The sequence below is a fragment of the Brassica napus genome, chromosome C3 (assembly GCF_020379485.1).
Source record: "Brassica napus cultivar Da-Ae chromosome C3, Da-Ae, whole genome shotgun sequence".
Taxonomy (NCBI): Eukaryota; Viridiplantae; Streptophyta; class Magnoliopsida; order Brassicales; family Brassicaceae; genus Brassica; species Brassica napus.
Genome location: NC_063446.1, coordinates 35,147,587 through 35,161,823, shown reverse-complemented (window position 1 = coordinate 35,161,823; position 14,237 = coordinate 35,147,587). Strand labels below are relative to the sequence as shown.

General features: G+C 30.1%; 2 long non-coding RNA genes across 2 annotated transcripts; both read left to right on the top strand.

Annotated features, from left to right (window-relative positions):
• The first annotated feature begins 3,029 nt into the window (after positions 1-3,029).
• LOC125583709 lies at positions 3,030-4,774 on the top strand. The gene is made up of 2 exons (XR_007320764.1): positions 3,030-3,870; positions 4,554-4,774. It is a non-coding gene; the product is annotated as an uncharacterized LOC125583709 (long non-coding RNA).
• A 1,714-nt stretch (positions 4,775-6,488) lies between these two features.
• LOC125583710 lies at positions 6,489-7,273 on the top strand. The gene is made up of 2 exons (XR_007320765.1): positions 6,489-6,730; positions 6,831-7,273. It is a non-coding gene; the product is annotated as an uncharacterized LOC125583710 (long non-coding RNA).
• The last annotated feature ends 6,964 nt before the right edge of the window (positions 7,274-14,237 follow it).

The following is a 14,237-nucleotide window of genomic DNA, read 5'->3' as shown; positions in this document are numbered from 1 at the left end:
ACGTTTGTCCGTTAAATGGTTTTAACATTTTGCAACAAATCTTTATCAACTGTAAAATGACGAATACTAATGTTGGTCTATTAAATGTATCATCGTTGAGAGTTAGCGTATTACATCTCATTTAAATTATTTTTAAGACTTCATATGCACAAAATAAAATTAAGTTTTACGGCTGACACAAACAAAAACCAGAAAGACAACATCTACTCTAAAATGACGAAAGAGGATTAGTTTTTCTGCTCTCAATTTGTTTACTATTGACTCTCCATAATTGATTTCATTTTCTACTTCTAGAAAATTGTGCTTTCGTTCTCGTTTCTGTTTCACTGATAAGAATTTAGTTTCTTTTTTTTTTAACTTCTTCTGTGAATCCGGTGATTACATAAGTGTCAATTTAAAAATTGGACATCTGTAAAAATCAGTTCCAATCTAAATACATATCTAAGAATCAAATTTTTGAACAAAATCACTAGCAAAATGTATTCACATGTTAGTGTTCAAATCTAATATATCAAGTTTTTATATAATATAAGTGCATACTCGAAATATAAGAACTTTTTTATTTATTAGATGATAAATCAGAAAACTTATAATAAATAGTTCACATATCTCATTCTTACAATTATAATAGCTAGTTAGTGTATAAGGGAGAAACAAATATCAGAAAAATGATCAAACGTCTCATTCTTCGACAAACTTAAAATGAGGTGATTGGAATCTTTTCATGATGTAGAAATAAAAATCAAGACTAAAGTATTTAATTTGAATAAAATAATGTATATATATATATATTGCTTTCAATATAAAATCGCTTCGATTGAAGAAGTTTATTTGAGGGATTGTGAGGATCAACTAACATATTAAAAACCACCTATTTAAAAATAATTTGTATACATAAAACAATATACATTAGAGTAAGCAAATAAATTAAAACCAATACCTTTTGTTTATTTATAATCAGATTTTTGGTAGATAAATCAAAACAATTATTTTATTTACTTTATATGGTACATAATTAAATTTTAGTGATATTGACATATATATATAGTATATTTTAATATAAATATTTATTATTGACACTTCCTACTCATATGATTTTATTAACATTTATATATTTGATGTAACAAAAATTTAAACCGTTAATCACAAGACTTTTAATGTGAGATTTATCAATTCAAATTTTAAAATTAAAATATTAAGCTCTCAATAATTTTTCAACGCAAATTTTGATATTAACATATTTTTATATTTTTATATAGTATAGCCTAGCACGCAGTGTCAGGAAGCAATCGTCTTTCGTCATTCACACGGATGCAGATCTCCCGGTTTGGTTCACAGAGTCAGTATGAGTATGTATAAGTTGATGACAAAAAAAAGTATATAATTTAATTTGAATTTTATTAATATATATATATATATATATATATATATATACTAATAATATCTATTTATGAGACTTCATATTCATATGATTTATGATCATTTGTATCTTGCTTGAAAAAAAAAAGTTAAACTATTAATCACAAAATTTTCAACGTGGGACTTTTACCATTTTTAATAATTTATAGTCGTTTTAAAAAAAAATCAAAATATAACATATAAGAAAAAATCTACAACTTTTAATATATGATTAATGTGATTGTTAAATTTATTTTAATAATCTAAATGTTTTTAAAGAAAAAAAAGAGGATACAAAAATTGTTATCAAATATAGGGGTGGGCATTTCAGATTATTTATGGGTTCGATACGGTTTGGTTTATTTGGGTCTAAAAACGCTTTAACCAATGCCAACCCAAATTACTATGGTTTGGTTTATGTTCGGTTTGGTTCGGTTTTAGTTTATTTTGGTTGTGTTCGGTTTGGTTTGTGTTTGGTTTCGTTTGTATTTTTTCAGTTCAACTGATTTAATTTTTTAGTTTTATTACAAAATATAATTTATAAAAACATAAACAAATCATCATTTAACACTTTTTTCATATTTAATCGTAAACCAAATGCTAAAATAAAACTGTATGAGATTCATATTCATATTTTTTGTTGTGTTAATTTTATTTATTTAGAAGTAAAATGTATAAAATTATGTTTAGATGTCTATGCTTAATGGTTAAATATATTAAATTTTAATATTATTAGTATATTTAGTTAATCTGATTAAAACACTTCGGTTTGGTTTGGTTTTAAACCAAACCAAACCGAAACATTTGGATTGATAAAATCTTGAACAAAAAGGTTTAGACATATAGTTTGGTTTGGTTTGGATCGTTTTGGGTTTGAATTGGTTTGGTTCGGTCCGGGTTTTCTGTCCACTCCTAATCAAATATGTATTATTCATAATTATTAATTGTCTCATATATGTTAACCATATTAGGTAATTCCGTAGCTTTAATTTAAGGAAAAAATAAAAAAATAGTTTTTTTACACTACTAATCAATTTGATAGTTATTTTAATAAAAAGTATAATATATATTTGAATGGACCAACTTTTTTTTCTAAGGATTCTAAAAATCATCTTAGTGATAATATGTGACTGATAAAACATGTTGTAATGCTCTATGATTAATATATAGCGGACGTATAAAATTTGAAACCAATACCATATTATATATATAAAAGAGTACAAAAAAAAATTTCAGCGTACAGTAGAACCTCTATAAATTAATACTTGATAAATTAATAATCTCTATAAATTAATAAATTTCGTCGTTTCCAACTTGAACCGGTTCAAAATTTGACATAAATCGATAAAATAATAAGATAATAATTTTTTAGAAAATTCTAAGTAAATATATGGTCCCATTATTATTATAAATTAATAATTTATATGTATACATATTTCATATAAGTAAGAACCTATTATTATATTGTTTGTTTTATATCCACAATGGAATTATCTTTATATTTCTTTAACACTTAATATATTTTGATGAGATTTAGTAATATTATATCTAAAATCACATTTAAGTTCTATGCAATATGTATTATATACACCAAATAATATAATAAAAGTAATATAAATGTCAAATTTAAAAATAAAATTAATTTCTATACACTAAAATCATATTTTTTATTTTCGAATAAATATATCTTAAAATAAGAAATCTAAATAAAGAAATTTTTGTAAATTAATATCTCTATAAATTAATAAAATTTCAAAGTTCTAACATTATTAATTTATTGAGATTCTACTGTACTTTCCAAATCTTCATGTATCTATCTATCTATCTATCTATCTATATATATAAATGAGTGTTTTACTCACTTCTGAAGCTGCCACATAGGATTCTAGGTCAGAAAATCAGCTCTTGTGAGCACAACACCTGTCCACCTTATAAAACGCTACGTTTCATTTATTTCTTTCTCGAAATCTGATGGGCCTGGCTTCTTATTTTGTCTGAGCTTTAGCTTTATTGAGCCCATACCACTATAAGCGTAATATGATGCGTACGAAACGCGGCGTTTCTTATTTTGTCGTTTCATCGATCTCCTTTCTCCGCCGACCGCCTTAGGAGATTATAGGGTTTCCATCAATTCATTCGTCTCCTTTCTACTGAACGGATTCATTACTATTAACCTCTGGCCTTCACTGTCTTCTCATCTACCCTTGCTCGCAAATCTCCCATTCGAAGCGGTTTCTCTGTTATTTAACACCATCCTTCCATCATGGATCCCCACTACGTATTCATTAATTTGCCTCACACAACTCCTCTGCTAATCCCAATTTCTAATACTATAAATAGGGATGCAGAGCAATTGAAGCCTGGTCATTTTTAGGGAGGCAATTTTACCCGGTTAGTTTGGTTTTGGGAGGCAGGGAGTGTGAAAAAGGAGAGGAGCTCATGTGGCCTAACATGTCGCTGCTTGATGAAAAGGTTCGCCTGTAAATATTAAAATGGTTTCTTACGTTTTCGTAGCAGAATGTTTCTTTATTTGTCGTTGATCTCTTAGCATGTTGTGAATTGCTTTGTGGTCAAGGTTGTAATGGAATTTGGGATCGTGATGGTAAACTGATTTTCATCTATATTGTCGTAACTGGTTCTATCACCGCTTCTATAATCTATAGGATTCTTCAAAATGTGGTCTTTTATATCCACATGTGCTAGGATCTGACAATCTGGTCCATAATAGGGTTCTAGCTTAGTTCTCCCAGGTTATTTCATTATAAAAATTGAGCAGTGAATCTGACAGTGTCGTAGTTTCCTTACTTATTCCAACTCTGTTTTGATTCAATTGAAAACCATATCATGTGTAGATGCTCCCCGCACCTGCAAGTTAGAAATGGTTGTGGCTACACATGGTATGTGTACTTACCTCTGAAAATTTTACTTCTATGAAGAAATTAGATCTTTTTTATATGATAGCTAAAAGGTGTAGCAAAAGATCTTTAGGAAATTAGAACGAGCTTTCAGCATTGACAATCTCAGTTCAAATTACTTATTTTGATCTGTAAAAAAGTATTTGGAATAGATAATTCATGTTTTACTAAGATAATTCATTATTTGATGTTTCAGCTCTTCTTCTTTTTTTTGAACAGTATGTTTAACTCTTCTTGCAGACTACTGAAACAGATGATCTAGAAAGGAGATTGGCTTGCTAGACTAATCGGAGAAACATGACCGTATTTGTTGGTGACCCATATGCAATAAATGAAACAGCTACCTTTTCTGAGAAATCATTATAATGTATACACTGATGTAACAAATGAGTTAAAACTGGATACACTTTGTTTTTGTATCATCTTCAACCTTGCAAGTAAATTTCGTACACTGGTCTAAATCAAAAGCCTCGAGGTTCGATGAAATTAAGAAATAATTAATTTATAAACAAGGATCAAGTTAAGATGCTGACACATGATATTCTTTGATTCAATCCCCAATACTTATCATATCATATCACATTATATAGATTTAAGATTCAGTCTAGGTTTAAAAGTCTCAAGAGACTAAACCTATCTCTTAACTCCCTCTCTCTCGGTGTTAAAAAAAAAAACTCCCTCAATATATATATACGTGCAAAACATAAATTAAGAGAACAAATAAAAATCATTTAGAATATTAATATTCATGCATGTAAATCGTATTTCAGCCTCTCGAGTTTGAAACATAACAGAAATAAAATAATCCATAAATTTGAGTGGGAGATTACTCTTGGTGCATATATGAAATACAGTTAATGTGTGTATATAGAAGATTAAAATAAATATTAAAATAAACAGTTAAGTAAAAGCATTCTAAATACTATCGTAACATCATATTATCATAAAGAAACTAAATTTATAAAGATTATTAAAAATTTTAAAAATAAATAAAATTAACTATTAGAATATATAAATAAATTCATTATCCCAAATTAAAAATAAGCGGAGTTGAGTATTTTTTGGTTCCATAAAATATAAACTTATTTTAAATATTAAATTATCTACATTTAACAAAAATAATATTATTTATTTACAAAAAAAACTACAAAATATTCAATTAATCGCTAAAAATTAAGAAACTAATAGAAAAATAAAAATAAAACTAAACTATTTACATAATAGTAAACAAATATAATGGAGCTTCAAAAAGACGTAGATTATTTATGCATCAAATGTATTTCATTTACACCTATGCAACGGCCTTAAACGAATTGAAATATTTGAAACGAAAGTCTATAACTATACATTTAAGTGTTAATGTATAATATAAAAAGTTAGATTTACACTTTCACTATTTTACTCAGTTTTTAAATATCATATTCAGCCTAACATAAACCGTAATGAAATGCAATCATGACCCCAATCCATCCATACAAATGATAATCACGAGAACCATAAGTCTATTTTTAATAATCCAATATAGCAAACCATAATTAACCAACCAATTTTGGATTTAAAATTATCAAAAAACTTACAACGAGAGCACCACTTATACCTCATCCACCTATTATAGTATGTTATATGCCGCAATCAATTAACGTAGACACAAACATCGAAATCAAACATAATTAATCTTAATTAGCATACATAATCTTTTTATACCATAACTTCTCAAAAACTATAAACATTATTATACACTTTTTTTGCAAAAGTTTATATAACACACACAAAAAAAAAATATACAATTATATAATTATATTTATTACACGTAACGTACATCCGCGCTACCTATCCTAGTTTTTAATAAATTGATAGATCCATGTATGGCACGCGCTTACAACGCCTAGTGAGTTTCCAAACATTAGTTTTACCTTTCCCATTGCCTGGGTTTATTCACTCTTCTGTCTTTGCCATTCTGCCTTTGAAAATTCAAAGCAAAAATCGAGACGAGCTAACATCAGATTTGGCAATCTTGGAAGATACCTAGTGGTTTCCGGGAAGTTTCCATTATAAACTAAAAGACGCAACTTAACATTCAATAAAGAGGACTTGCTAAAATGCGCCTGGCAGAGAAAGTGCGTTAATACTAAAGGGATAAAATAATTGTCCGACAAAAGGCAATCTCACAATTATATGCTCATGTGATACCACCACATGTTGAAAGATAAATAATACATCATCATGCGTCGTTATCATGGAATCAAAGCAAAAGACTTGAGCTGGTTTGGCGCATTTTAAGGTGAATTAGTACTTCATTTGCTAGCATACGCTTGTTTAACCAAACCGACCCTTCTTCGCGGGTTCCTCAGCCGCTCGTCCAGCCTCTTCTTAGCTTCTTTGGCTGCTCCGACGAGCTTCTCATCGTTATCATCACTGTACGATTTGTTCCTAACATTTCTCTCCTATATTTTATAAACTTGAGAAGAACTTAGAGTCTTTCCCAAGAAAATGATTGAACTGTTTATTTTATTTTAGACGTTTCATTACCGAGAAGGAGACATAGGCTTGGTCGTGATTGGTAGTGTAGAGAGAGAACGATGGTCGCCGAGTCCAGACCTGTCCTGTTGCTGCCGCGACAGAAGCCGTGTTGGATAAGTCAATCGGTGGAGCACCGCCGTGGAAACGCCGTCTCCTCGCGCACTCAACTCCGGGAAGCATACCAGCCATAGCTTTTCTTCTTGTCTTTTAGTTTGCTTAGACGGGGGGAGAGAGAGAGAGAGAGAGAGAGAGAGAGAGAGAGAGAGAGGAAGCTACAAATATTTATCACAAATAATTGAGGACAGCAGTATGGTATACATACTTGATAATGATATAAAGATGTGTTAAATTAGGTAGATCCAAAACGGTAGTTTTAAATATAAAGAACATTTTTATATAACATCATAATTTTCCTTTAATCAAAAATATATTATAAGAAACTCGAAATTGTTTTTAAAATAAAACCAAAAAGGAGTCGGGGTAATTTTATAAAAATAAGAGCGTAACAGTAAATTGTCAAATAAAATTAATAAACAAAATAACAATAAAATATTTTTAATACACGTAAATTATGTGAGCGTGGCGGAACTAAATAAGAAAAAAATACATTCGCACTGTTTTTACAGATAAATGTTACTTTTTGGTATAAAACGTTAAACCCATTTGTGTTTACGCGATAGTTCAATGAATGCGATACAACGAAAACCTTTGGTGGCATTGGTGCTATTTGTATGTATAGTATTCTCTTACTTGGACTAATGCCTTTATATGTGATGATTTAATAGTGCTGAACGTAAGATGTGTTGAGCGGTTGTGTGGGTATCGTGGGCTTGACGTTATGGATTTTCTGAGAAGAATTGTCATATCGCCTCATTGGTGATCCGAACTCGCTTGAAGAACACAAGAAGAATGGGCAAAGTGTCTGCTCTGATTTTAGGAAAGAATGGACTGTCTATATGCTAAGAATCATCACAAATCACTGAGATCACCTAAGCTTATGTTTTTCAAGCAGCATGACTACAAAATTCTAAGCACAAAAAGTAGTTATTTTTACAATTTTTTCACTCCAAATAACGTTATCTAAGTCCTAATTACCTACCTAAATTTGGATTGTTGAAAACCGTTCGGTTTTTTTTTGCTGCACTTTAAGCTATATGGAATAATTCTTTGTATAAAGGTCTGTTGATTGTAAGTCCTTAAAAAAATGTGACAAAACAAAAACAGCATGTTGATTGTAAGTCTTTAAGAAAATGTGAAAAAACAAAGAGAATGTCTGGTATTATTTTAAGGAGAAGTTTTGCATATACTTAACATTAGGGAAAGAGAGAATAGGAAGACCCGCTCCATGTCATTGCTGTCGGAACCAAGCTATCTTTCACCCCAGACGTGGAGTACAGTTATTCGAAAACACAAGTTCAAGTTGACCTATATCAACTAATCAAGTATAAATGCGAAGAGCTATGTGCTAGTGAACAGTGGGATAAAGTGATAAAGCTTGGATAACCTTATTGTAGCCATTTATGGTGTTACTTCTAGGAACAGTTACTATAGGATTCATCGAGTCCATGTCTTTCCCCAATGAAGGCTGGACTCAACATCATAGAGATGCGAGCAGTTCTATTGAGATTCTTGAAAATCAATATGATTGAAAACATGCAAAGCACACGAACCCCGCTCATGCCAACAGGTTAATAGTTATATGTATTTAGTTATATATATTGGTAAGATAATCAGATGTAACGAAAAACTATGTTTCTATGAGAAAAGAAAATGCATATAGTAAAATAAAATATAACGAAAAACTCAAGAAACTAGCAACGTTTGGTTATAAAAAAATACTACACTAATACAAGAAGAAATATTACATTTCCATCATTGCATATGTCAATCTGGAAAACCAAGAAGACCATGAATAACCAAAAAGAATTGTCACACTTTGATCTACTACAACCTCCAAACATCAATTACAAAGCGAGCCCCGCGCAAAGTTATATACCTCCCACTTCGATTATTTTTTTTAGTCAAAGGTTTGAAAACAAACTATATAATTTGACCCAAAAATAAAATATAAAAAGATAATGAATTATCAATGAATGCGATTCACAGAAAACCCCCGATAGTTTAAAATGGAAACTAGTTTCGCTCCTAAACTGCAATTTCTCTGCACACCAGTCACCGTTGTTCTTTCACTCCTGAGATATTTTCAGGGTTTCTCTTCACGCTCTGTTTTGATTTGAGTTTCTTTGGAGAGGTGGAGAACAATTTGGTGGAAAGCAAGGCTGATCAACACAGGCGATGCGATGGTAAGCAAAATGCTCTTCAAGATTCCCCTACTATTATTAAGAGATGAGTCCTGCGTTTCACGATCGCACCACGCGAATCGTTTTCTTGTGTGCTTTTGTGTTGGATTGGATTAGTGAGTTTCAGATTTCCATTTGAGTCCCATTTAATTGAGGAAATTCGCGTGGAAATTTCAATTCTATCACAAGTTTAATATTATTTTACAAATTTACTATTAATGGATGACTATTTTCATAAATACTCTAAATTTGTGATACAATAACACTAAATTAAAATTTTTAAATATTTATAAAACATTTATAAACCAACCCTTTAATATTAAACCCCAAACAGTAATCGTTAAATGCTAAATCCAACTGTTAATATATTATTTTATTGAGTGTATTTTTTAAAAATTGTACTTAACTTGTGGTATTTTAGAAAATTTCTTAAATTTGTGTTAGGGTTCTAGTCTCATATACATCTGCTCTGATACTATATCAATTAATTATGTTTGGAGTTCTATAAGGGAACTATTAGGTATTTTACTGCACAATGTGCAGAAACAAAATCATATTTAATCTTAAATTTAAATCATATTTTAAAATAAAATTTTGTTAATTATTAAATTTTATATTTGCTTACAATATTTTAGTTTTAAATTTTAATTTAATTACATATGAAGATTTAGATAAAATTAAAAAAAGTTATATTTTAAATTTTATAAATAATTTTTATCTATTTATTTTGGTTAAAATAAATTAAATCAATTTCTATAAAATTTAGAGAAACTTTTGTTAGGTATATAATTATCAAAAACTAATACTAAATAATATATCTAAAACTGTAGATATTAAAAAAATATTAATGGTAATGAGATGAAAAAAGTAATTTTAATAAAAATGCATAAATATTTGAAGATTTATTTTAAAATAAGAAATATAAAATATAATTAAATAATATTTCAGAAAATTGTAAAATATTATTATATTTTTATTTATACTATTATACTATTTATTATTATACTAGTGATGATTTATGAGTTTTTACCATATTATAGAAAACTTACCAAAAAAACAAAACAACACTAAATATAAAAGTCTATGTCATAATTAGTTTCAAGTAATGTCATCATTGTTAATATGTCATGACATCATTTTTCTTTCAAAAATCAATGGTGTAATGACACACTAGATTTTAACCCGCACGTACGTCCGCACAAATATTTTTCATTTTATAAATGTATTTGATATTATTACGAATGTTTAAATATATAATTTCTATTTTAGTATTATATATTTTTTGATGAAATTTAAAAATTTATTGATCCATCAGAAAAGAATGTTATGTACAAGGTACAAAAATTAAGCTAAGCGCTCTCTATGCTATGGTATAATAAATAAAGAATGATCTAATCTATATAGTGGTCTCGAACCATCGCGTTAGTAGTAGGGATGGCAATCAAGAAGCTGGACCACGGGCCTGGCCCGTAAAAACTTGTTGCGGGGCGGGATTGGGCCTCCAATTGGTAAGCCCAAAAAATTGCGGGCCTCGCGGGACGGGTTCACAGCGGGACGGGTCAAAAGCAGGACGGGTCGAAAGCGGGATGGGCTACAGGTTAACCTGCGGGATTTTGAAAACCCACAATCCTAAGTCTCCATTTCTGCTTTCATCTAAAGCAGAGAGAGAGAGAGAGAGAGAGAGAGAGAGAGAGAGAGAGAGAGAGAGAGAGAGAGAGAGAGAGAGAGAGAGAGAGAGAGAGAGAAAGCGATTCGACGTTATGTAGCTCAGGTGACAGTGGTTTCAGGGTCGATGATGCTTCCGGTTTCCCAAGCGCCTTCGATCTGTACCGGTGGAGCGCCTTCGAGTCATCATAAGAAATTTGAAAACTCACTTTCCACCGAAGAAGATCTAGTTCCCGAAATGAGTTCTTCATAGTTTTGCCTATATGTATTTGTTCACATTATCATACATTTTGGAGTTTTAGGTTTCAATATATCTTTAACTGACTTCTATTATTCTTATTCGCAGAAGATGAAGTTGATGGTGAAGAAGAGAAATCTCCATCTTTTTGTCGCTCATTGGTGATAAAGATGAAGAACAAGAAGTGTGATTGGTGTTTTCTTTTTATTTATTTTTGGGATTAGCATCTTTGATATGGTGTTGGTTTTATTTAATTTTAGATTCAGAAAACTAAAGAATTTGTTATGAACTTATGAGCTATAATATTTGGATTCAGCAACTAAAGTATTATTTATTTTTAAAATGTTTGGAGTCTAACAAAAGTAAATAAACTAGTGTTTTGATCCAACTAAAATCTTCAACTAACAAGTGTATTGTCTTATCCAGTTCAATCCTTGACTAAACTCACTTACTGATGCGTCATGAAACTGATAAAGCGTCATGAATCATGTATTGAAGCGTTCAGGAGCCATATGTTCGTTTGTAATTCTATGTCCCGCGGGCCGATTCGCAAAGGCCTACATGTTTTGCGGTACGGGTTTGGTCAGCCATTTTGAGGACCGCAGCCCGCGTGGGCCTGACCCGCCATGACCCGTTCGAAAACGAACCCGCTGCGGTACGGGAATGTATGGGACGAATCAACCTATTTGACACTACTAACTTAGTAGTCCTCCGTATTTGTGGTCCGGTTTATATCGAAGGAAGACAATCCTATTTCTCATGGCTTTGTCAATCCTTCTTCTCATCTGATCAGTACTCATCCCAGACTGCTGGTGGCGCCTAGCATTCTTCTCCCTCCATACATGATGAATGTACTCTGAAATAACATCCTTGCAAGTATGGTGTCCAATCCCTTATCGCTCATACGCAGCAGTTAAGCAATGGTCCACTGCCAATCTGGATTGATTCCATTTCCAACAAGTCGGCGTGCAAGCACTTCCCAAACTGTGTATGAATAAGGACATGCAAAATAAAGATGGTCTCTAGTCTCATTTCTTTCTCCATAGAACACACATCCCTTAACCATACCCCACTGTCTCATTCTATCCCCTGTAGACAATCTGCTCTTGATAGCTAACCAAGTGATGAAGGCGTACCGTGGAACGCCTTGTGATAACCAAACCACTCTGCTCCACGAAACTTTATCCCTTTTGACCCGCACTTGATCCCAAGTTCTTGAAGCTGAGAATGTAGGTAAGTAATCATCATCCCCATGCTTCCATAGTACTATATCATACCATTCTCACGTTTAGGAGGAGTAATCGCCAAGATGCTGTGATATAGCTTCTGAAAACGTCGACATCTCTGCCCTCTAATGGTCCAGCCCTCCATGTTCACAGCATCACTTACTCGAGCATGTCGTAAAACGCAAGATAAGTGGTACCAGTAGCTCATGTGATATCGATCAAACGTCCCTTCTCCGTCCAGTTATCAAAACAAAAGTGGCACTTCTTGCCATCTCTAATGTCAATTCTGAGAAAATCATATACCTCATCCCTTAACTTGAGGAGTTTCCTCCATATCCAGAGCCTTTGGAATCATCTCCAACATCCCAGAAAGAGTTATAATTGAGGAGATAATGTGTTACCCAACTCACCCAGAGAGAGGACGATTGAGTGAATATTCGCCAGATGAGCTTCATAGCGAATGCCTTAGCTGAATCCCGAAGCTTTCGAATCTCTAGCCCACCCTCTTCCTTCGGAAAATAAAGATCCTCCCAGCTCACCTTTGCCTTGTGAGTTTGTGTAGGCGATCCAGACCATAGAAAAGTGCTACACATTCTCTCAGTAGTGTCAAGACACTTGGCATGTAAGATGAATGCAGAACTCCAAAAATTAACAGTATTAGAGATGACTGATTTTATAAGTTGTAATCTGCCTGCAAATGAGAGAGCTCTGTTAGACCAGCTAAGCATCCTCCCTTGAATCTTGTCTATCAGTGGCTCATAGTCATGACTAGTATTATATATTGTGTAACTCTATAATATTATTTTATTACATTTCTTTGTCGGTATTATTAGTATATAGTCATTTGTTTAATACATTTTACTTTGTTATTAATTTTTATTACTTACTAATATAATTTTGAGTTAGGTGCAACAAAATAACAATATGAAATAATCAAATGGATAACCTTCTTCAAAATATGTTTTCTCTTTAATATATACATTTTGCTATAATAATTTTTTAAAAGTTATTTATTTATATCATAGAAAATAAATATGTTTAAAATAATTTATATTTACATGTTGTGTTTAAAAAATATACTTTAACATATATTATTTTAGTATCTTAAGGGATTTATAAGTAAAAAACTGTTTTTTAATAGTATAACCTATTACTTTAGTAAATTTATACATAGTAGCATCTATCATATTATTTTAATAAATTTTATTAATATAAGATTTTTTGGATGTTATGATTTTAAGGTTTCTTTTTATTTCTAATTAAGATTTCAAAATATTAGATTACTTTAAATTTTACCACATATATAGTTTGTTTTTTGGTAGTGCATTTGAAAAATTTATTTTTTATTATCTATGATTTTATATTTTGTAAAATTTGAAATATTATCATTTTGAGGTCGAATATTTATTTTCAAAATTTTATATTTTATCAAGAAAACTTTGAAAAATTACTCTACTATTTTTGAGTTTGGAAGATTATATGAATTGTGAATTTTTTTTGCTACAACATTGATATATTATTATTTAATAGACAATATTTGAATTTTTGTAATATTTTGTAAATTTTTCTCAACGGATTTTTTTATAAATAAAAAACATTATAATAATATTTGATTTTTCATTAATATTTTTAATGAATTACTAAAAACAAATTCATAGTTTTCTAATAACATATTTTTTTAAATAGTATATTAACTAAAAGTTATTATATACTATTATATATTGTATATAAACATTTTAAACAATATAAAAGAATGATAATTGCTGTAGATATATAAGTTTAACCTATGTTAATAAATTTATTTTGGTATAAAAATATTATATAGTTTACAAAGTTTAACTCATTTTAATGATGAGTGATAATTTATTTAAATGATATAAATTTTTTTTTAAACTAAAATTTGTTAAAATATAATTTTTTCATATTTAATTCATATAGAACTTCTATTTTTATTTAATACAGAATTTATTTATAT